The sequence below is a fragment of the Stegostoma tigrinum genome, chromosome 11 (genome assembly GCF_030684315.1).
Source record: "Stegostoma tigrinum isolate sSteTig4 chromosome 11, sSteTig4.hap1, whole genome shotgun sequence".
Lineage (NCBI taxonomy): Eukaryota > Metazoa > Chordata > Chondrichthyes > Orectolobiformes > Stegostomatidae > Stegostoma > Stegostoma tigrinum.
In genome coordinates, this window is record NC_081364.1 from 85,120,509 (window position 1) to 85,144,610 (window position 24,102).

Consider the following 24,102-nt stretch of genomic DNA (forward strand, 5'->3'; position numbering starts at 1 on the left):
CCTCCCCATCACTCCCACATCCCTGTCCAGCCCTCCATCGCTCCCTCCCCATCGCTCCAATCCTCATCCCTCAAACTCTGCCACCCCGTTCCTTGCTCCCACACTCTCTCCCTCTTCCACGTTCCTCACTCCCTCCGTCCCTGTCCCTCACATCCTCCCTCACTCGCTCCCTCCCCCGGTCCCTCGGTCTCTCGCACCCGTCCTTGGATCTTCGCCCTCAGTCCCTCAATCCTGGTCCCTCACTCACTCGATCCCAGTCCCCGACTCCCTCGATCCCCGTTACTACCTCCCCCACTCCTCATCCCTCCCCTGCAACCCTCACTCCTTCCCTCCCCGTCCTTTTGCTCCCTTTGCGTCCCTCGGCCCCAATTGCCACATCCCTCACTCCCTTGCTCCCTCCCTTCCTGCCCCTTGCTCACTCCCTGTCACATTCTCCCTCCATCCCTCCCCATCCCTCACTCCCTCCCTACCCCGTCCCTTGCGCCCTTCCTCCCCACGCCTCGCTCCCTGTCCACTGATCCCTGTCCTTTGCTCCCTCACTTGTTCCCTCCCTCCCAGTGGTGCCCCCTCACTCCCGGTCTCCCCCTCCCTCCCTCACTCCCTCACCACTCCCTCGCTCCCTCCCCCCACCTTCCTTCTCTTGCTCCCTCCTCTCCTGCCCCTGCCTCGCTCCCTGCCCATCCCTCCCTCACTCCCTGCCCATCCCTCCCTCACTGATCTAAATATTGTATTTGCTTATGAGTCATTGGCATTACTGTATGCCCAGGTTTATTGTCCATCGCTACCCGCCCTGGAGAGGATGGAGCTAGCTATGGTCCATGTATTGTTGATAGATCCACAGTGCTATTGAGGGAGACTTCCAGGAATGTGACCAAGCGACACAGAAGGAACATGATATATTCCCAGGCCAAAGTCAGATGACACATAACACCAGGTTCAAGTCCAACAGGTTTATTTGAAATCATAACCTTTCGGGGTGTTCCAGCTTTGACAGATGAAGCGCCACTTTATTACTTTATTACACATCCTGAGAAAGTGACAAAGTTGGGTGCAGCGTTCAGAAAGCTTGTGATTTCAAATAAACCTGTTGATCTATAAGCTGGTGTCATCTGACTCCTGACTTTGTCCATCCCAATCCCACAACAGCATCTCCACGTTATATTTCCAGATCAGCACAGTATGTGGCCTAGAGGGGATCTAGCAGGTGGTAGCGTTCCCATGTGGCTGCTGCCCCTGTCCTTCTGGATGGTAAAGACGGCAGATTCAGAAGGCGCTGTTGGAGGAGCCTTGCTGAGTCACTGCAGTGCATCTTGTAGACGGTACAGACTGCTGCCACTTTGCATCAGTGGTGAGCTCCTTCTGAAGCGTACTCCAACTGCCCTTACACTCCTCTCAGGATTCACCCGATCCCTGTGGAAATCTCGACCCCCGGTGGGGTCTCTCGGTTCCGTGATCAGTCAATGAACACTCACAGTCGGTCTGACTGTTTAAGACTTTACGCTTTATTTCATCATACGGCCGGGTACAGATCATCTGTAAAACACAGAAGTTGAGGACTTCCGTATTCCTCGGAGGAGCTGCAACCCACAGGCTAATACAAAGACATTTCTATACTTTTCTTAAAGCAGGGTACATGGAGTTATCGCACAGTGTATTCAAACAATCAATACATGATATTGCTTCATTGACAGTTACATAATCCTATAACATTAACTGGTAAACAACTTACATCACAACACATATGTTACTTTTTATCTCATCACATAGCGCCACAACATTTGCAACTGAAGGGCAGCTAGAATGGTTAGTACTGCGTTATCTTATCATTCCTGCATTATTTATGGAGCTCTCGCAGAACTCACAGTTCCCAGGCGAAAAGAGCAGCTCCAGCAGAATTTACAGTTCCCAGGCTAGAAGCCGTTTTGTTGCTAACTTACACCAGCAGCATCTTGTGTCTGTGTCCAAATCTCACATTCTCAGGAGCACAGGGATGTCGTTTGGGTGTAAAGCAAGAGGGCTGTTTTGTGTTTGATTGGATTCAACCTGATGTAAGGCTTTTGAAATAAAAAAAATTGTCACAGGAAAATATCCACAAAGTGAAATATTGGTTTTTGACAGTTACTTCTGGATCAAACAAGTGGAAGGAAGGTAGTCAGGTTGGGAAATGATATCAAAGTGGGAATAAAAGGCATGTCCTGGAGACATCATAATGTGAGAAACAGTCCCTGCTCACAAATTCAGCCTGAGACAAAGCCTTGGAAACAAGACAATTTTATTCTGTACGATCTTGCAAGAAAGGGTGTCTGCTGGACAGGCACACACTACAAAGCATGTTAAACATACTTATACAGTTTACAAGTTGCAGAATCACGCCTCCCTGCTCCCATTGGTCTAATCCTATCATTCCCCATTCTGTCAGACAGCCCTTGTTTATTGTTCCCTTTTCTGCCGGCCGAAGGCCCCATTCCCTTGTTTACTGCAATCCTTACTTGCTATCCTAAAGAGCGCTAGACATGCTGTGCGTGCGAATCGTCAGGTTTGCAGAAATAAGCCTCTGCTACAACGCCCTTATATCTACCACGTCTTTGTCTGCAGAAAGAATGTTTCTGGTCGTGCTAACTGCCATCTTTGCAGAACCTAATCTCTGGTTAAATATAAACTTCTGCTACAAAATCTTGTAAATTTCTGCTTTTGTAAGATCCCTCCATTCATCCTTACCTGCAGAAACAACATGTTTCATCTCTCACAATAAGAAAGTGATAAAGTCTCACACAATACTCCTTCAGAAAAACTTCTTCCCACTGCCAGCACGAACCCCTCTTCATCCTTTCCTGACCAATATATGCATGTTATGTGTAGTAATTGAAAATGAAAATTAACATTTTATCAACCCTCCCCATGTCATCATTGTTGGTGAAAAATAATTTCTAACCCAGACCCTTCTCTCACGTCACCCTGGTGCATTCTGTGTGGTTACAGCACAGGCAGGGACAGGATGTTCATACCCCTGCTCCCACTGCTCTGGGCATCAGTGTTGTACGGCTACAAAATACTGTTTTATATTTACCAATGTAGAAGAAACCTAAACCTGAGCCTGAGGGTTCACTTCCAGTCAGGAACAGATCATTGATTTACACTAATCTCTGATTTGAAGCACATTTCCAACATTCACAGTTGTACTTCCTCTGACTCTAAACCTAGTTGGAAACAAGATTCTGTTCCGTGTCAAGGAGCTGTGAGCCATGGAAGACGGTAGCTGGGACACATTTCTTACACACAGCAGGATTAACCCACACTGTGGCTTGGCTGTCAATGAAGAGAGACGTGAAAGAGTAAAGTGCCATCTGACCCCCTCAGTGTGACCCTGAAGGATTTGCCCCGACTGAAGCTCTGTTGCTGTGCACGATTCCCCCTACCCCCCACCCTGAGATTGTCCTTTCTGAGCTCCAGGTGCTGTTCAACCCTCAGGACAAATACAACAATCTACAGTGATGTGTTTGAAGCAAAGCTGACTTATTTTGCATTTCTCTCGGACACTAAACTCTAGTTTAATTTTAGGGTTACAGCCGTCATCGGAAACAAACTGCAAATGTCAGAACTAAAGTAACAGAAAATTACAGAGCAGAGCAAGGCCTTTTTTATACATTTGTGTGATGTGCATATTGTAGGCTGGCCAGCAGCATTCACCCTTGGCCCATCATGTGTGTGTTGGCTGGAATAGAACGAGCCAGGCTTTACAGCTTTCTGGCCTCATCATTGAGATCAACAATTTGAGACTGTGATCTCTGCCCCAATTTGTTTACATTTCTTGTTTCAATTTGTGTCTGGGTCCACTGCACACCTGGCTCCAGGCACATCTTTTGTTTATTTGTTTCTTTTCCAGCCCTAACTCCATTCCCTGCAGCCTTGAGGGACTAATAACATTTCTGCAATTTCATCTCTCCTGCCTTCCCCCCCGTGACATCTGCCTTTTGCCCTTGTCTCACCCCCACCTTGCTCAGAATCTGTTACACTTCTGGTCCCAGGCCTCTGTCAGCTCACTGTGTCCCCGGGTCAGAGTTTTAAATTTGCTTCATCCAGAGAGAATCTGAAATCGTTGTGGCTGCAGCTTTCCCCAGATTTTAATTTTGGAAACAAAAACCATGAAATTGTTTCAGAGTTGAGGTTTTTGAGCTTTAATCCACAATCTCGCCTCTTTAGAGCTAAACTGTGATCATCCCACAGTCCAAAAATGTAAGTTAGGTGGATTGGCCACACTAAATTGTCCCCGAGTGTGCAGCTTACGTGGTTGCGTTAGCTGCGGTAAATGTGGGGTTCATGGGAGTAGGGTGGGATAGAGAGCTAGTGCAGACTGGATGACCTCTTTCTGCACTGTCGGGATCCAGTGATCTTAACCATTTGTGATCATGGTCACATTTTCCTCATGACAGCCCACACATCACCATGTTCATTCTGCTCAAGCTTTCATGCTGCCTTTGTGTTTTGAGAAACTCTGTTGTTGGAATGGGAGCTTTCTTTGATGTGGCCTCTCCTCATACTTCTGCCCACTTCCCTGTTCCCTGCGTTAATTCCAGCTTTCTCTCATTTTCCCAAATGGGGTTGTTGAAGAGCTCAAAATGCACGTGGACTGAAATTGAGAAATTAAAGAGTCAGAATGAAAGAGGAAGTGGAAATAATAAACAGGTTTGATAAATCCCAGGGGAATGAGAAGGATCACAGATGCTTCCAGACCTGCTGAACTATTCCAGCAACTTTGTTTTTGTTCCAGGGGAATGAAACTCCAGGATCCTCCTGTTGTGACTGTTCACGCAGTATTTTTTAACTAATGTGTGGGATGTGGGTGTCCCTGGCTGGGCCAGCATTTCTTACCCATCAGTAGTTGACCTTGAGATGGTGGTGGTGAGCTGCCTTCCTGAACTGCTGCAGTCCTCCTGCTGAGTGGTGACCCGCAATGCTATTAGGGAGGGAATTCCAGGATTTTGTCCCAGTGACAGTGAAGGAACGGTGATATATTTCCAAGTCAGGGAGGTGAGTGACTTCAAGGTGTGAGAGATTAGAAATGTTGTTTCTGCAGATAAGGATGAATGGTGGGGTCTTGCAAAAGAAGAACATTATAGTCACAAGATTTTGTAGCAGAAGTTTATCATTAACCAGAGATTAGGTTCTGCAAAGATGGCAGTTAGCACGACCAGAAACATTCTTTCTGCAGACAAGGACATGGTAGAGATAAGGGTGTTGTAGCAGATGCTTATTTCTGCAAACCTGACGATTCGCACATACAGCATGTCTAGTGCTCTTTAGGATAGTCAGCTAAGGATTGCAGTTAAAAAACGGGAATGGGGCCTTCAGCCGGCAGAAAAGGGAACAATAAACAAGGGCTGTCCGACAGGACGGGGAATGATAGTATAAGACCAATGGGAGCAGGGAGGCGTGATTCTGCAACTTGGAAACTGTGTAAGAATGGTTAACATGCTTTGTAGTTTGTGCCTGTCTAGCAGACACCCTTTCTTGCAAGATCGTACAGAATAAAATTGTTTTGTTTCCAAGGCTTTGTCTCAGGCTGAATTTGTGAGCAGGGACTGTTTCTCACAATTGGGGGCTCGTCCGGGATCCGACACTCCGACCGTTTGACACTCGTGGGACGACAGGGAAGGCGCGCCTCTCCAATTTCGGCGATCTCCAACTCCCTTGTTTGTCGTTTGTGGTTTGGGCGAGTGCGATCCGGACTGAGAGACCCTGGAAACAAGACGGGTAGACGCGGCGGGTCCGGTCGGGTAACTCTTGTGCACAAGATCCGGGTCAGGAAAGGTCTTAAAGATCTGTCCGGGCGACCGGGGGAGCAGCGGTATTTGCTGCAGGTATTGCAGTGGGGACGTACGGGAAGTACGGGGAAGAGTTGTAAAGATCAGGTAACTCCGTGCATGGACCAAGGTAAGAAAACTGACCTTTAAGTATTGCCTTGGTGGTCGGGACGTGCAGACAGTACGGGGAATTGGCGAAATATAAAAAGTATATAATTGGCCTGATTAATCGGACAAGTAAGGTGTCTGCCTGATTTAAGCACCCAGCCTTAGACCAGTTGTTAAGAGGGGAAATCCCCCACGCGAAGGTCAGGACCCTGAAGCGGGTGTGGAAGAAGGCGCCACTGAATCTCGACAAGATTAATTAAATTAGCAACAATGGGAGGCAAGGGGAGTTGCCTGAGCAGCGATCAATCTGCAAATAACGCCAAAGTGGAATATATTCCGCCCGACAGCCCTTTGGCGAGAATGTTGGGCAGTTGAGAATACGCCTCTGGACACGGGAGAAAGACAAGACTACAATGATAAATTATTGTTGTTTTGTTTGGTCTAGAGAAAGCATTAAGTTACCTGATTGTTTTTGGCCCAAATATGGATCCGACAAAGATTGGCTGTGCCAATACCTTATAGAACCATTCAGTCAGAAAGAGTCAGAATATGCGGCTTGTTGGATAGGCAGTGTGAAGGTAGGACTATATCCTATGAGCGCAGAAGGATCAGCGGGAGGACAGGGAAAGGACGATTAAGAAAAACCACAATGGGATCCCCTAACATGTTTGCCGCCTCCATATCCCCCTCCTCCCCACTGACGGCCGTGAGTAGCCTCCACAACCAGACAATGGCCTCAGAACTAACCCCAAACACCTGAAAAAGAGATGAACTCAGAGGTAAAAGACGCAGAACCTAGAGGGCCCAGAATTACATGATCTACCACACGTAAAGGAGGGGCAGAAACAAAGGAAGAGGAAAAATTATACCCTTTAAGGGAGGTCCCGATTGGGGAGGGTGACATTGGGTATGTGAATGCTCCCTTAACCAGTAGTGAAGTTAGCACCTTTAAGAAAGAAATGAAAAGTTTAATAGAGGATCCGGTCGGACTGGCCAAACAGTTAGATCAATTCCTAGGACCCAATTTATATACCTGGGGAGAACGGATGGCAATTCTAGGAAGAGATAATAGTAACTGCAGATGCTGGAGAATACAAGATAATAAAATGTGAGGCTGGATGAACACAGCAGGCCAAGCAGATTCTCAGGAGCACAAAAGCTGACGTTTCAGGCCTAGACCCTTCATCAGAGAGGGGGATGGGGAGAGGGTTCTGGAATAAATAGGGAGAGAGGGGGAGGCGGTCCGAAGATGGAGAGAAAAGAAGATAGGTGGAGAGAGTATAGGTGGGGAGGTAGGGAGGGGATAGGTCAGTCCAGGGAAGACGGACAGGTCAAGGAGATGGGGGTGCAGCTTGGGGTGGGAGGAAGGGATGGGTGAGAGGAAGAACAGGTTAGGGAGGCAGAGACAGGTTGGACTGGTTTTGGGATGCAGTGGGTGGAGGGGAAGAGCTGGGCTGGTTGTGTGGTGCAGTGGGGGGAGGGGACGAACTGGGCTGGCTTAGGGATGCAGTTGGGGAAGGGGAGATTTTGAAACTGGTGAAGTCCCCACTCTCTCCGTGACTCCCTTGTTCGCTCCACACTGCCCTCCAACCCCACCACACCCAGCACCTTCCCCTGCAACCGCAGGAAATGCTACACTTGCTCCCACACCTCCTCCCTCACCCCCATCCCAGGCCCCAAGATGACATTCCACATTAAGCAGAGGTTCACCTGCACATCTGCCAATGTGGTATACTGCATCCACTGTACCCGGTGTGGCTTCCTCTACATTGGGGAAACCAAGCGCAGGCTTGGAGACCGCTTTGCAGAACACCTCTGCTCAGTTCGCAACAAACAACTGCACCTCCCAGTCGCAAACCATTTCCACTCCCCCTCCCATTCTTTAGATGACATGTCCATCATGGGCCTCCTGCAGTGCCACAATGATGCCACCCGAAGGTTGCAGGAACAGCAACTCATATTCCGCCTGGGAACACTGCAGCCTAATGGTATCAATGTGAACTTCACCAGTTTCAGGGACTCTTAAACGTCCAGTTTGTAACTAAACCGTGGCCAGACATACAAAAGAAATTACAGAAAATAGATGGATGGAGTGAGAGACAGATGGAGGAATTACTACGCGAGGCACAGAAGGTATATGTAAAAAGGGAGGGCGAGGAACAGAAACTAAGAGCAAAAATGATGGTCGCCGCCATTAAAGAAGTGACAAAGAAAGAAAAAGCTGAACAGGGAATATGAAGGCGGAGAGAGACACAAAAAGAAGAGGCAGATACTAGACGAGGGAGATGACAGGCAGGATGTTACCGTTGTGGATGAGTGGGGCATTTTAAGCGGGAATGCCCAGAGTTAACACGGGAAAGGGAAACGGTCTCCCTAATGGCCCTCAATGAGGATTAGGGGAGTCAGGGGTTCCTTCCTCCTGAGGCCCACTGGGAACCCTTGATAAACTTAAAGGTGGGACCTGAAGGGGAGGAGGCAGTATTCTTGGTGGACACCGGTGCGGCACGGTCATCCCTAAGTTTTATACCTACTCGTGTTAAATTGAGTAACGAGTATCTCAGGGTTTCCGGAGTAAAAGGCAAAGGATTCCCAGTATTTTTGAGCCAACCCTAATTAGAAACGATGATAAGGAAGTGACAGGACAATTACTATACATTCCCGACGTTGGGAGTAATTTACTGGGTAGGGATTTGATTATATTGCTGGGCTTAAAAATTGGGGTCGAGAATAGTACGATAGCTGTAACAATGGCTATGTTAACGCCTAGGGAAGAACAACAAATTAGTCCCGATGTGTGGGCAAGAGCTGATAACGCAGGGCACCTAACTATTACCCCGTTGGTAATCACACTGACTCGAAAAGATGAGACGGTTCGGGTTAGACAGTACCCTATATCATTAGAAGGCCATAAAGGTCTACAACCCGTTATAGATTCCCTGGTAAAAACTGGACTGCTAGAAACATGTATGTCACCCTTTAATACTTCAATACTGCCCGTCCGCAAACCAGACGGAACCTGTCGAATGGTGCAGGACCTCCGAGCGTTGAACCAATTGGTTCAAACGCGACACCCGGTAGTACCCAACCCCTATACTTTGTTGATTCAGCCCAGACTTGTGAGTTGTATGCATTAAACCAAGCTTTAAAACAATTAGAGAACCGGGATGGGACAATTTATACCGACTTTAAGTATGCCTGTTGGGTGGTACATACTTTCGGAAAGATATGGCAAGAATGTGGACTAATCAATAGTCAGGGAAAGGAGTTAATACACGAAGAGTTGATAGGACAAGTGTTGAAAAGTTTGGAATTACCCCGGGAAATAACTATAGTCCATGTACCCGGACATCAGAGGGGAAGTACCCTAGAAGCAAGAGGGAATAGGTTAGCAGACGAGGCAGTCAAAGAGGCTGCTATGAACCTTACAGTAACAAAAATACGGGTTCTCACACCCCTAGTGGAGTCCCCTTCTGTGAGCCCCATGTACACGGAAGAAGAAGAAAAGGAGTTCCAGGAGATGGGGGCCACTAAGACAACTGAAGGAAGGTGGATCCTCCCGGATGGGAGGGAGTTGTTGAGCAAACCAGTCATGAGAAACATCCAAGCCACATTGCACCAAGGCAGTCATTGGGGCTCCCAAGCTATGTGTGACATAGTGTTAAGAAAGTACGGATACAAAGGGATATACACGTTAGCTAAGCAGGTATGTGCAGGCTGCCCGACTTGCCAAAGGATTAATAAGAAAGTAATGAGAGAGGGGCCAAAAGCTGGAGAAAACCCTGGGGTAAGACCTTTTCAGAGGATACAGATAGACTACACGGAATTACCCCCAATAGGGAAGCAAAAGTACTTATTGGTCCTAATGGATCATCTAACTGGGTGGGTGGAGGCATTTCCAATGTCCTCTGCCACCTCGAAGGGAGAAGCAAAAGCTCTTTTAGAGCATGTAATTCATCGATATGGAGTGGTGGAAAGTATAGATTCGGACCAAGGTAGCCATTTTACCTCTAAGATCCTACAGGAGGTAATGGCGGGGTTAGAGATTGCTTGGAAATTCCACACTCCTTGGCACCCGCCTTCTTCTGGACGGGTAGAGCGAATGAATCAAACCTTAAAGAAGCAACTGTCTAAGCTAGTCCTAGAGACTCGATTACCATGGACAAAATGTTTACCTATCGCTTTGTTACGCATTAGGACTGCGCACAGATGTGATATTGGCCTCTCTCCTTATGAAATGATGTTTGGATTGCCTTTCTTGGGTGGAAAATGGGAATTACCAACTGTAGAGTTCAATGATAAGTTTTTAAAAGAACTATATTGTGTCGCTCGGTTCTTCTTTGTCTGTCCTTAGGAAAAAGGGTCTGTTGGCCCAGACACCTCCACTAGAGTTCGCAGTACATCAGACACGACCGGGTGATTGGGTCTTGATCAAAACCTGGAAAGATACCAAACTGCACCCAAGCTGGGAGGGACCGTTCCTGACCCTCCTGACTACTGAAACAGCCATCCGTACTGCTGAAAAAGGGTGGAGTCATCACACTCGTGTTAAGGGTCCGGTGGACGCTCCTTCCCCTCTGGCAGAGTGGCAAGTTCATCCTACAGACAACCCTTTGAAAGTCAAGCTGAGCAAAAAGAATGAACTGAACTGATATGAAAGACTATCAAGTATTGGTTAGAAATTTTGTATTGTAAGCATTGCGCGAACTCACCCTCCCGGGTATTTAAAGGGTTAGAGAACAGACAGATAGGGGTTGGGAAGCTGAAATGAGCAGGCAGCTTTATGTTGTTACGATAATATTGGCGCTAGTTGCCCAGGGGGTTGGGAAGAATCATTTTATCGTTTTATGTCGGAATTATGCTAGAGTAACGGGGCGTACCGACTGTTGGGTATGCGCTGTGATCCCACACCATGGAGAATCTGGAATCCCTCTCACGGTAGTACCATTTACCAATAGAGAGGTGTACGAGGCACAACAATTTGACTTGGGCTCAAATGATACAAAATGGAGATCTGAAAGGGGTGATTATAAATTCGCGGGATGGTTCCCACGACCAGCTCCGAAAACCCCGGGTGCTATCGACGGCCTTAGGGATTCCCCACCGAAAGGAGTAGTCAATACCGCTTGTTTCTGCAATCAGAATGACAGCGCACCCTTCCAGTTAGGAAACTCAACTTGTGTCGCCACCAGCCAAGCTACTGGCACAAATGTACCCCACATATTGAACGGGACACATTGGATATGTGGTCTAGAGGCCTATCCCTTTATCCCCCGGGGAAAGGTACATTCGGGTGACCGAATGCATAGGAAGCGTAGAAATGCAGGAATGTTATGATCTTGATCTAACACTGCCTCAAAGTCAGAATGGCTGAAGTGGCTGTTGCTACCTCGCCTATGTAATTCCCCATCTGAGGCTGTTAGATAAAACCCCAGAAATAACTCAGAATGAGCAGGGGAAGAAGCGGACACCCCAAAAAGTAACTGAAGGGGATCGCTTTCTCTGGACTTTAATACCTATGTATGGGACTGCCCGAGTAGGAAGAGAAATGCAAAAGTTGGCGCCTTCCCTGGAGGAGTTGGCCAACAATACTGCCGATGCATTGGCTGAGACTCAATCCCAAGTGGTGGCCATAACGACTGAAATGATTGCCACCAGGCTAACGATTCTCCAGTATAGGATGGCTCCAAATTACATTTTGGCAGAGAAAGGTGGTACCTGTGTCCTAATTGGGAAAGAATGTTATACATACATACCTGCCGTTTCCCATAATATTACTGAAATCTCCCAACACGTACGAGACAAAATCGCCAAGATAAGGGAGGCCGGTAACCGATACCGGAATGAAAAAGGCTGGGAATGGGGGAATTGGGAATTACCTGGTTGCGGAGAGTGGTTGGTTAATTTGGCCATCTATGGATTATTGATATTAGTGGGTCTGGTGGTGGAGTTTAATATCCTTAAATGGATACTGAACTAATTAATGACGTCTCTAGGAGAACGAACCCTAGTACATCACCAGATGCTTTTACAATCAGCAGATGGTATGCAACAAAGAGAAAGTCAAAGAACGTTTCTAGAGTTCGAAAAACAAACATCACAAAGAGTGGTTTAAGGGTTAACCGAGTACAAGATTGTGAAACTCAACGCCAGCAAGCGTAAGAGGGCAGAGAATGGGAAAATGAATTTAAAAAGGGGGCTTAATTAGTGCAGAAACAACAGTTTGAGAAAAAGAAAAAAGGGGGAATTGTGAGAAATGAAACATGTTTCTGCAGGTAAGGATGAATAGTGGGATCTTGCAAAAGCAGAAATTCACAAGATTTTATAGCAGAAGTCTATCATTAACCAGAGATTAGGTTCTGCAAAGACGGCGGTTAGCACGACCAGAAACATTCTTTCTGCAGACAAGGACATGGTAGAGATAAGGGTGTTGTAGGAGAGGCTTATTCCTGCAAACCTGAAGATTCACACGTACAGCATGTCTAGTGCTCTTTAAGATAGCCAAATAAGGATTGAAATAAAAAAGGGAATGGGGCCTTCGGCCGGCAGTAAAGGGAACAATAAGCAAGGGCTGTCCGAAAGGGCGGGGAATGATAGGATAAGACCAATGGGAGCAGGGAGGTGTGATTCTGCAACTCGTAGATTGTATAAGAATGTTCACCATTCGTTGTGTGTGTGTGCGTGTCTAGCAGACACCCTTTCTTGCAAGATCGTACAGAATAAAATTGACTTGTTTCCAAGGCTTTGTCTCAGGCTGAATTTGTGAGCAGAAACTGTTTCTCACACTTTGAACTCATGACCCCAAGTAATTGAGTCCCCCACTCTGGGAAAAAGCTTTTTGCTATCCTGTCTATACCCCTCATGATTGTGCAGAGCTCAATCAGGTCTCCCCTCAATTTCCGTCTTTCTAATGAAAATAAACCTAATCTACTCAACCTATCTTCATAACTATCACCCTCCATACCAGGCACCATCCTGGTGAACCGCCTCTGCATCCTCTCCAAAGCATCCACATCCTTTTGGTAATGTGGCAACCAGAACTGCACACAGTACTCCAAATGTGGCTGAACCAAAGTCGTATACAACTGCAACATGACCTACCAACTCTTGTACTCAATACCCAGCCCAGTGAGGGAAAGCATGCCATATGCCTTCTTGACCACCCTACTGACCTGCGTTGTCACGTTCAGGGAACAATGGACCAAAGCACCCAGATCTCTCTGTTCATCAATTTTCCCTCGGACTTTTCCATTTACTCTATAGTTCTTCCTTGAATTTGATCTTCCAAAATGCAACGCCTCGCATTTGGCCGGATTGAAATCCATCTGCCATTTATCTGCCCAACTCTCCAGTCTATCTATATTCTGCTGTAATCTCTGACAGTCCCCTTCACTCTCGGCTCCTCAACCAATCTTAGTGTCATCAGCAAACATGCTGATCAGACCACCTTCACCTTCTTCCAGATCATTTACATATATCACAAACAACAGTGGTCCCAGCACAGATCCCTGTGGAACACCACTGGTCACAGGTCTCCAATTTGAGAAACTCCCTTCTGCTACTACCCTCTGTCTCCTGTTGCCTCGCCAGTTTTTAATCCATCTAGCTAGCACACTCTGGACCCCATGTGACTTCACGTTCTCCATCAGCCTGCCATGAGGAACCTTATCAAACACCTTACTGAAGTCCATGTGTATGACATCTATAGCCTTTCCTTCATCAATCAACTTTGTCACGTCCTCAAAGAATTCTATTAAGTTGGTAAGACATGACCTTCCCTGCACAAAACCATGTTGCCTGTCACTGATCAGCCCATTTTCTTCCAAATGGGAATAGATCCTATCCCTCAGTAACTTCTCCAGCAGCTTCCCTACTACTGATGTCAGGCTCACCGGTCGATAATTACCTGGATTATCCTTGCTGCCCTTCTTAAACAAGGGGACAACATTAGCAAGTCTCCAGTCCTCTGGGACCTCACCCGTGTCTAAGGACGCTGCAAAGATATCTGTTAAGGCCCCGGCTGTTTCCTCTCTCGCTCCCCTCAGCAACCTGGGATAGATCCCATCTGGACCTGGGGACTTCCTGCTTTCCACCACAATTTCTCTGCCGAAATTTCTAACATAGGGAAAACTCTAAACACTTACATGTTGCATCTCTTTGTGCTTCTGTCCCCGTCTCACCTCCGGCTCCCATGTCATGAGCTGCTTGGTATGAACGGAGGCACGTTATGAAGTCAATCTTTACCTGGAAAGTAAGGCCAGGGATTGTAAGATGAGGCAATGAGAAGCAAGAGTTTGTGCATGGCTGGGTAAAGAAGCACCAGTGTGTTATTAACCTGGTTCTCCCGGATACAGATTCCAGGAATATGCACAGTGCGTAATGGATAATTTGCCTGACAGACAGGACTGTATTTTGCAAACTCTGTCCTGTCACTTCACAAACTAAGATCTCCAGCACTGAAGAAAACCCCTTCAGGTCTGCAGCAACTTAGCTCAAGACACTGTGTATCTTAGTCTGATTTCTAGCACTTCACTCACTACGACGAGTGTACATCCGAACATGTCTGAACTCCAATGTTGTTCTGCTCCGACAGGCAGTGAGTTGCATATTTTCATTGTTGGTGAAATGCTTCTCCTCCACCCTTCCTATGATTCTTGTTGCAAACAAGGAGGCAGGAAGAAAACTCCTTTCCAATTTCGCTCAGCACTCAACCACAGTTGGCAGGATTTGAAACTGCCCAGGGACACCCCAATGGGCTTCAAACTCCATCTCCTTAGCTACTCAATGATGAGTGCAGCAACACACTACTCACTAACCTTTCGAGGTCTCTCCCTGTGGGGCTGAGGAAGTGTGATTCATTACTGCTTTTTTAAATCCAATCACATCACAGATTTCGAAAGAGTTATATTCAGTGCATGGTGGGTCTCGTGGTTTCATCCTAATGGTGGAATATACATTCATTCAAAAATAAAGACATAAATTGCTAGAGAAAGCTCAGCAGATCTGGAAGCATCTGTGGACAGAAAATCAGGGTTAACATTTTCAAAGATAATGGGAACATCAGATTGTGGAGAATCCAAGACAACAAAGTGTGCAGCTGGATGAACACAGCAGGCCAAGCAGCACCTCAGGAGCATAAAAGCTGACGTTTCGGGCCTAAAGCCTTCATCAGAGAGGAATGATGAAGGGTCTAGGCCCGAGACGTCAGCTTTGGAGCTCCTGAGATGCTGTTTGGCCTGCTGTGTTCATCCAGCTGCACACTGTGTTGACATTTTCAAACCTTGTTTTATCTCACAGGTACTGCCAAGCCTGATGATTTTCTCCAGCAGTTTCTGTTTTTGTTTCAGATTCCCAATATCGATTGCTCTTTACATTAGACATTTTTTTAAAAAAATCAAACCGTCTTTGTGGTTACTCACTGGATGAGATTTCCATTTGGGGAACATTTTCCTGACTGCATTAAAAACTGGAACTGTGGAGCAAAGAGAACTGGTAGAGCGCAAAAAAAACAATCACTCCTTCTTGGGTGGCCGCAAAACACCAAATTCCAGCTTAAAGGCCAAAAGCTCTGACCAGTTGCGCCACAGAGACTGGGGAGCCATTTCCTGCACAAAGCCTTAAAGCAGACTCTCAGTCAATTCAACCTTTAGACCGCTTTTCTTAGAATGACAATTTTCCTCAATCAGTTTTATTTTACCGAAATAAACCCTGTGGCATTCATTGTGGAGACAAGGCAACAGTCTGATCCCACCCTCTGCAGACACCTTTATGTCACCGTGAACCTCTCTCCTACTAATGGGGCTGTCTGCCTTCAAGACTTTCAGTGTGTTGCCTGTTCCAGAGTTTTATCATTGCCCCGGAGCCAAGATGAGGTTTATATTCCTGATGTGCAGGAACGAGAATCCTTTCAATGTTTCAGATCAGATCATGTCCGGACAACATCAGAGTCAATACATCAGCCTCTTAAAGAAGGGTCGGGTGCCATGACTGCTTGATGTCACTTGGAAAGTTCACGGTTCTATAATCAAAATGATGCCAGAGAATGGCGACTGTATGCACATTTCACTGTGCCCAACTATTCCAATACTTAGTCCATGTAACAATAAAATCTATATCGAAATCTAAATTTATTCTCCTGTGATTCCACTGCCCAGAGAGTTTCAAAAGATTCACAAAGTTGGGGGCAAGCTTTTCCATTTTGCTTGCTTAACATTTTCCAAAATGCCAACTGACAATATTTTCCCAAAATTTCTTCACAATCCTCCACCTTGCACCACATGCATGGATGCGAAATCCTGTTTTGTGGACTGAATCCCGCGGCCAGGAATGTTCTCTTTGGAGCAAAGATGGTTAACCAAGGATTTCCTGGGGCTGTGTTTAATGACAGGGGAGGGAGTGGAGGGGTGGATGGGTGGGTAGTTGGAGAAATTGTTGCCATTGCCTGGTGTCAGTTACCAAAGTGTTAGGTTCGATGATATTTATTGAAAAACAGAATTTGTTTAGATTAAATATAGAGAATGCTGCAGAAATTCAACAAGTCCAGCAGTATCTATGGAAAGAGAAACAGAGCTACGAGTTAGAGCATGGTAAAATTCTCGTTCAAATCTCGTGTTTCCTGAATGTCAACCAATGAGCAGACCTGAGAAAATGTGATTTTGAGGTATTGGCATTTGAGCGAGAACTCATTGAGCATGAATTTCTTTAAAATAAGCAAGTTGAGGCAACATAGCTGGCAGGACTCAAACCTGTGGAGGGAAACCCCAATGGATTTTTAATTCATTGCCTTAACCACTCGAACACAAAAATAGGTGCTGACCTGATGTTTAATATTTTTCATGAAAAGGTTTCAACAGGAAAGGTGAATATTCAGCTGTCCTGTCTGCCCCACAACGTGATGTTTCCTGTTACCTGATAATTGATCAGAAAGGAGGAAGTTGTTGTGAAATTAAATTGAAATACATACATTGATGAAAAATAGAGTGGATGGGTGGGATCCATTTCCATAAGTGGAGAGATTTCCATTAAAGACTAGGCCCGAGTCCACACTGCACATTGGCTTATCAGTTACTGGTCTCTCCCCTCCTCCTGGCTGCTCCTTCTGGTCCCAGGAAATACGCTGTAAAGTACAGGCCCGAATCTGCATGGAGCTACATTTTTAGACTTACTGAATCCTGTGTCCCACCCCACCTCCCAGCCGCTGCTCCAAGAAAGTGGCTTGTAAACACTTGGCCTGATTCCGCACAGCACAATGTTGACTGGATCACCAGCTGCTGTATCCCTCCCTGGCCACTGCTCCAGGCTAAGTGCTCCAAGGTGCTTGATTTACAGGCTTACCATTTTTTTGTGTCCCTCCCCGCCATCCAGCCACTGCTCCAAGCTAAATGCCCTGTAAAGGCTAGGCCTGAATCTGCATGCAGTAGATTTACCAGCCTCTGGATACTGTGACCCACCTCACTTGCTGGCCACCTCTCCAAAAACGTAGCCTGTAGGACTAGGCCCAAATCTGCACAAACACTAGATTTATAGGCTGACTGGGTGATGGTGTTCCTCTACGCCTCCTGGTTGCTGGAGCTGCTTCAAGGAAATTCCTGGTAAAGACTAAGCCCAAATCTGCACAGTGTTAGTTTTACTGGCTACTGGTTACTGTGTCTCTCCCTGCGTCCCAGCCACTGCTCCAAGAATATACCCTGTATAGTACAGGCCTGACTGGGCATGAAGCCAGATTTACAGGCTTACCAATTATTGTGTCCCACCCCACCTCCCCGCTGCTGCTGTGTTTCAGGGAAGTGCCCAGTAAAGACTAGGCCTGAATCTCCATGGCACTAGATTTACAGGTTTACCGGTTACAGTGTATTTCCCACTTACCTGCCTCTGCTCCAAGATAGTGCCGTGTAAAGACTCGGCCTGTCGGTAGACCAAGTGCCCGGGAGAGACTAGGTGCTAGATTTACATGGTGACTGGGTTACTGTGTCGCTGCCCACCTTGCAGCAGCTGCTGCTGCTTCATGGAAATGCCCAGTAAAGATGAGGCCCAAATCTGCATGATGCCAGGTTTATTGGCTTGCTGGTTACTGTGTCCCTCCTGCTCACCGACCACTGCTGCAAGAGTGTGTTCTGTCAAGACTTGGCCTGAATCTGCATGACATAACATTCATAGGCTCACTGGTAACTGAGCCCCACTTCCTGGCTGCTGCTCCAAACTAAATCCAGGCCCAAATCTGCACGGAGTTAGATTTACAGCTTTGCTAATTACTGTGTCCCACCCTGCCTCCCGGAGCAAGCTGCTGCATCAAGGAAGTGCCTGGTAAAGGCTAGGCCTGAAATTGCACGGTGCTCTATTTACCAGCGAGGCTTCCCGATTACAGTTTCCATTCCGCTTACCAGCCACTGCTCCAAGAAAGCGTTTGGTAAAAATTAGGCCTGAATCCACAAGTGGTAGATTAAAGCCTTACAGGTTGCCATGTCCCACTCTGTCTCCCAGCCCTCTCTCTAAGAAAGCATCCTGTATAGGCTCGGCCCAATTTGCACGACACTGGTTTCATAGGCTGACTGGATTATCATGTCTCTCCCGCCTTCCGGGTGCTGCAGCTACTTCAAACAAATGCCTGGTAAAGACTGGGTCCAATCCGCACTGAGCTAGATTTACAAGATAACTTGTTACTATGTCTATCCCTACCTCACAGCCGATTTTCCAAGAACGTGCCTTGTAAAGAATGGGCCTGAACCTGCACGGAGCTATATTTATAGGCGCCTCGGCTACAATGTTCCTCCCTGCCTCTAAGCTGCTGCTGCAGGCTAAGTGCCCTGTAAAGACTAGGCCTGAATACACATGGTATTGCATTCATAGGCTCATTGGTAACTGTCCCTGCTTCCTTGCTGCTGCGCCAAACTGAGTGCATTGTAAAGAGTACGCCCAGTTCCACACAGCACCAGATTAATAGCCTCACTGATTACTGTGTCCATCTGTGCCTCGCAGCTGCTACTATAGGAAAATGCCGTGCAAAGTTCAGGCCTGAATCTGCACGGAGCTGAATTCATCAGCTTACAGATTATCGGTCCTGCCCTGCCTCCTGGCTGTTGCTACTACATCAGTGAAATGCCTTGTAAACACGAGGCTTGAATCTGCGTGGCACTAGATTTATAGGTTTACTGGTTAATCTGTCCCTCCCTGACTCCTGCGAAAAGTACAACTCAGTGTTCAATACCTCAGAATCAAATTGATGACAAGTACAGACGTGATGGGCTGAAGGGCCTCTCTCAGTGTTGTAAAACTCAAGAACTGACTCTATCTGTCCTTCACTGTCTCCATTTATCTCTCATATATATATATATTATATATATATATATATAATATATATATATATATAATTCACTAATAAACAGTCATAATAGTTATTCCAGTGACTGTCATCACACAGTGAAAAAATCTGTCTGCGCACCAACAGATGGAAGATTCTGTTTTCCTTAATACAAGCGAAGTGATTCCCTCTTCACTACATTATATGCCATCATCACTCCTTGCCTACTCAGTTAACCTGCCCATATCTGTTTGCAACCTGTTTGTATCCTCTCAGTTTCCTTCCCACATAACCATATATTTTAGCTCAATCTGGATTAATGGTTTGAATTTTTTGAGGATGTGAGCAGGTGCAGGTGTATACCGGCAGTCTGGAGAAATAAACAAACACGTGAAAGCTAACAGATGCAGAGTTAGACTTCCTCAAAATAATCCACACCAAACACAGGCTTCCAGGACTGGTACAGCATAGGGTTTGATGCCACCGAATCAAAATATCACTGGCTGTACATTATAAACGGGTGCTAAGCTTTTCAGTAAATTTCACCACACATTTCCTTTTTTTGAGAGTTTCTGTTCTGCTCTGATTCACTATTAGACTCCTGTTCTTAACATTCACAGGAACAGTTACCTGAATCCCACATGCCATGCCCTGCTCCCAAACACAACACCTGATTGGAATATGAGATAGCAAGAACTTCAGATGCTGGAATCAGAGATAATAAAGTGTGGATCTGGAGGAATTCAGCAGGTCAGGCAGCATTAGAGGAACAGAAAAGCTGATGTTTTGGGTCGGGGCCCCTCTTCAGAAATGAGGAGGAGGATGGGAGCTCAGAAATAAATAGAGATAGTAGGGTTGGTGGGATGGTGATAGATGAGTGCAGGTCGGCAATGGTAGGGATTGGTCAGTGAGGTGGGAGAAGTGGATAGTTGGTAGAGAAGATGGGCAGATTTGTGCATCAAGAAGGCAGGGATGAGAGGAAGGGTTGATCTTGGGATGAGGCTGATATTTGTGTGGAGGGAAATATACCACTGGCATTACGCCTCACCTCTTCTTCCATTACATTGATGACTGTATTGGTGCTGCCTCGTGTTCCCACGAGAAGTTGCCTTTCACCCCAACTTTAAATTCACCTGGGCCATCTCAGATCCCTCTCTCTCCTCCCTCAACTTCTCTATTTCCATCTCTGATGACCTCCTTTAACCGACACCTATTTCATGCACACTAACTCCCACAGCTACCTAGACTACACATCCTCTCACTCACCTTCCTGCAAGAATGTAACCACCTACTCCCAATTCTTCTGCCGCCACAACATCCGCTCCCAAGATAGGGTGTTCCACTCCTGCACATCCCAGATATCCACATATTAAAAGGATCATAATATCCCCCCTCCAGCAATTGAAAACGCCCTCAAACACATCTTTTGCATTTTCATTACCTTTGCCCTCACAACGTCTCCACCCAAAAAAAACAAAAAAAGGCAGAACCCCCCTTTTCCACACATATCACCCCAGCAACCTTCACATCCAAAGTATCATTCTCCACCACATCTGCCACCTACTGTCTGAGCCCTCAACCAAAGATATATTTCCTGCCACAACCTTATCTATCTTTTGAAGGCTCACTCTGTCTGCAGCTGCCTCATCAGCTTCACATTCCCCACTCCCCACTAACCCCACCAGCCTCATCAGCTTCACATTCCCCACTCCTCACTAACCCCACCATCCTCGGCACCTTTCCGGGCAACTGCAGGGGGTGCTACATGTGCCCCTACACCTTCCTCCTCACCTCAATTCAAGGCAAAAATCAAACCTTCGACATCAGACACAGGGGTTCACCTTCACATCCATCTGCGTCATCTGCTGTTCCCAATTTAGCCTCCTCCACATCGGTGAGACTAAAAGGAGACTCGGATACATTTTGCACAGCATCTGCACCCTGTACAGAACAAACAACAACTTCCAGTCGCGAAACATTTTAACTTACCCTCTCACTCTCGAGGTGACATGTCCGTCCCAGGCCTCCTCCAGTGTCACAATGACGCCACCATCAAACTAGAGGAGCAGCACCTCGTGTTCCACCTTGGGAGTCTGTAGTCTGATATCCTAAATGTGGATTTTACTAATTTCAAAATCTCCCCAACCCCAGCCTCATCCCATGACCAGCACTCCCTCTCACCCCCAACTCCTTGCCCTGACACAACGTGTCTATCTTCTCTCCCAACTATCTACTCCTCACACCTCAATGACCAATCCCCATCCCTTCCTACCTGCACTCACCTATCACCATCCCATCTACCTTCTCCAGCCCCTTCTTTATTTATTTCAGCTCCCTTTCCCCTCCCCCATTTCTGAAGTAGGTGCCCAGCCCGTAACGTCAGCTTTCCTGTTACTCTGCCTGTCCTGCTGTGTTCCTCCAGCTTCACACTGCTATGTCTGATTGGATTGTGGAGTGTTTTTATTTCTATTGTCCTTTGTGGGCTGTGGGCGCCACTGGCTGGGCCAGCATTTCTCGCTCATCACTAGTTGCGCTTGAGAAGATAGTGGTGAGCTGCCTTCTTGAACTGTTGCAGCCCTCCTGCTGCGAGTTGACCAACAATGCCATTAGGGAGGGAATTCCAGGATTTTGACCCAGCGACAGTGAAAGCAGGGCGATATATTTCCAAGTTAGGTTGGTGACTGACTTGGGAGGGAACTTGGAAATGGTAGTGTACCCATATATCTACTGCCCTTATTGTTCTCGCTGGAAGTGGTCATGGGTTTGGGAGATGCTGTCTGAGGATCTTCCATGATTTTCTGCAGTGAATCTTGTAGATAGTACACAATCCTGCTACTGAGAGACATGAAATTTTCAGCGTTGGGGGCACGTCTGTCTTGAGCATAAACCAGTTGTGTGCTTGTCTTAGATTAATTATATTTATGCGTCATTGAGATTTACTGTTCGGAAAACCCAATATTTGTTTTTCATTCAGTGAGTGTGCGTGCGTGTGTGCGTGCCCCATAACAATGAGGGGCAAATGCTCCTTTACGCTCATACTTATGATGAACCATTCCGTCTGGGTCCTTGTACATAAATCACAGAAAGCACATGTGGTGCCACCAAATTTGGAAGGATATCTGATGGTTTGCCAGTTATTACCAGCTGATGGCACTAAGAATGTGAGGATGTCTTGCTGTGATCGTACATGGATTTAGGGTAGAAAATGGACACCATGAATCAACTCAAAACAAGTAGCAGATGTATGTCACAATTTATAGATATTCCAGGAGAGACAGACAGAGAGCAGAAGGTAGGCACACATATATACGCTGACTAAGGGACATGGAGCCACAGAAGGTTATTTAGCATCTAATCCAGTCAATCTGTGATTTAAAAAAAAATTTCACTGGTAAAGACTTGTGACAAAACACATTGCAAAGTGGACAGAGGAATCTGCAAAATATACCTTAAATAGTCACAACATAGCATGAATTTGTGAGGGTAGATCATGCCTGAAAAACCTTATAGCATTCTGTGAAGAGGTGACAGAACACCTGGATGAATGTAGAGCAGTGGATGTGGAATTCGCGGATTTAACTAAGGCGTTTGCTAAGGTTCCAATGATAGGCTTATGCAGAAAGTTAGGAGGCATGGGATGAGGGAAATGTGGCAGATTGGATTCAGGATTGGCTGACCATTAGAAGACAAAGGGTAGTAGTGGATGGAAAATATTCAACATGGTGGTCAGTTATGTGTGGTGTACCGCAAGGATCTGGCCTGGGTCCACTTCTATTTGTGATTGTTGTAAATGATTTGGATGTAGGAGTAGAAAGGTGTGTTAGTAAGTTCACAGACAATATGAGGGTAGATTAAGTTGTGGCCAGTGCGGAGGGCTGTCCTAGGTTAAAAAGGGACATTGATATGATGCAGAGCTGGGCTCAGATGGAGTTTAAACCTGAAAAGTGTGATGTGAATAATTTTGGAAGGACAAACTTAAAAGCAGAATTTGGGTTTATGGAAAGATTCTTGGCAGTGTCGAGGAGCAGAGGTATCTTGGGGTTCATGTCCACGTTCCCTGAAAGCTGCCCCCACGTGGATAGAGTTGTTAAGGAGGCACATGGTGTGTTTGCTTTCATTAACAGAGAAATTGAGTTCGAGAGCCATGAAGTTATGCCCCAGCTATGCAAAACCCTGGTTCGACCTCACCTGGAGTATTACGTCTGGCTCTGGGTGCCTCATTGCAGGAAAGATGTGGAAGCATTGGAAAAGGTGCAGAGGAGATTTACCAGGATGTTGCCTCGAATGGAGGGAAGGTCTTGTGAGGAAAGGTCGAGAGAACTAGAGCTTTTCTCTTTAGAACGACGAAGGATGAGAGGTGACTTGATAGAGGTGTACAAAATTATCAGAGTTACAGATAGAGAGGACATCCAGAGACTTTTTCCCTTGGGTGGAGGTAGCTATAATGAGGGGGCATAATTTTAAAGCGAGTTGAGATAGCTATCGGGGAGATATCAGAGATAGTTTCTTTACCTGGGAGTGTTCGTGATGTGGAAGGCATTGCCAGAGACGGTAGTAGAGTCAGCCTCGTTCGGGGCATTTAAGCAGCCATTAGATAGGCATAAGAATGATAGCATAAGGTAGGGGTGGAGGATAGATAGACCTTAAGTTTAGGGTAAAAGTTCAACACAACATCGGGGTGAAGGGCCTGTACTGTGCTGTACTGTTCCATGTTCTATGTTCCAACATATTCTGGTTTGGGTCTGGAAGCTGTTCCCAATCTCTTCACTAACAACTCCTTATTACCCCATTCCCATTGTGTTCCCATTACAACAGTGCCTGTCCATTTCTCATACTGTTACCCTGGCAACAGTTTCCAAGACTGCTCACATTGGATTTATCTGAAAACTGACTTTTGCT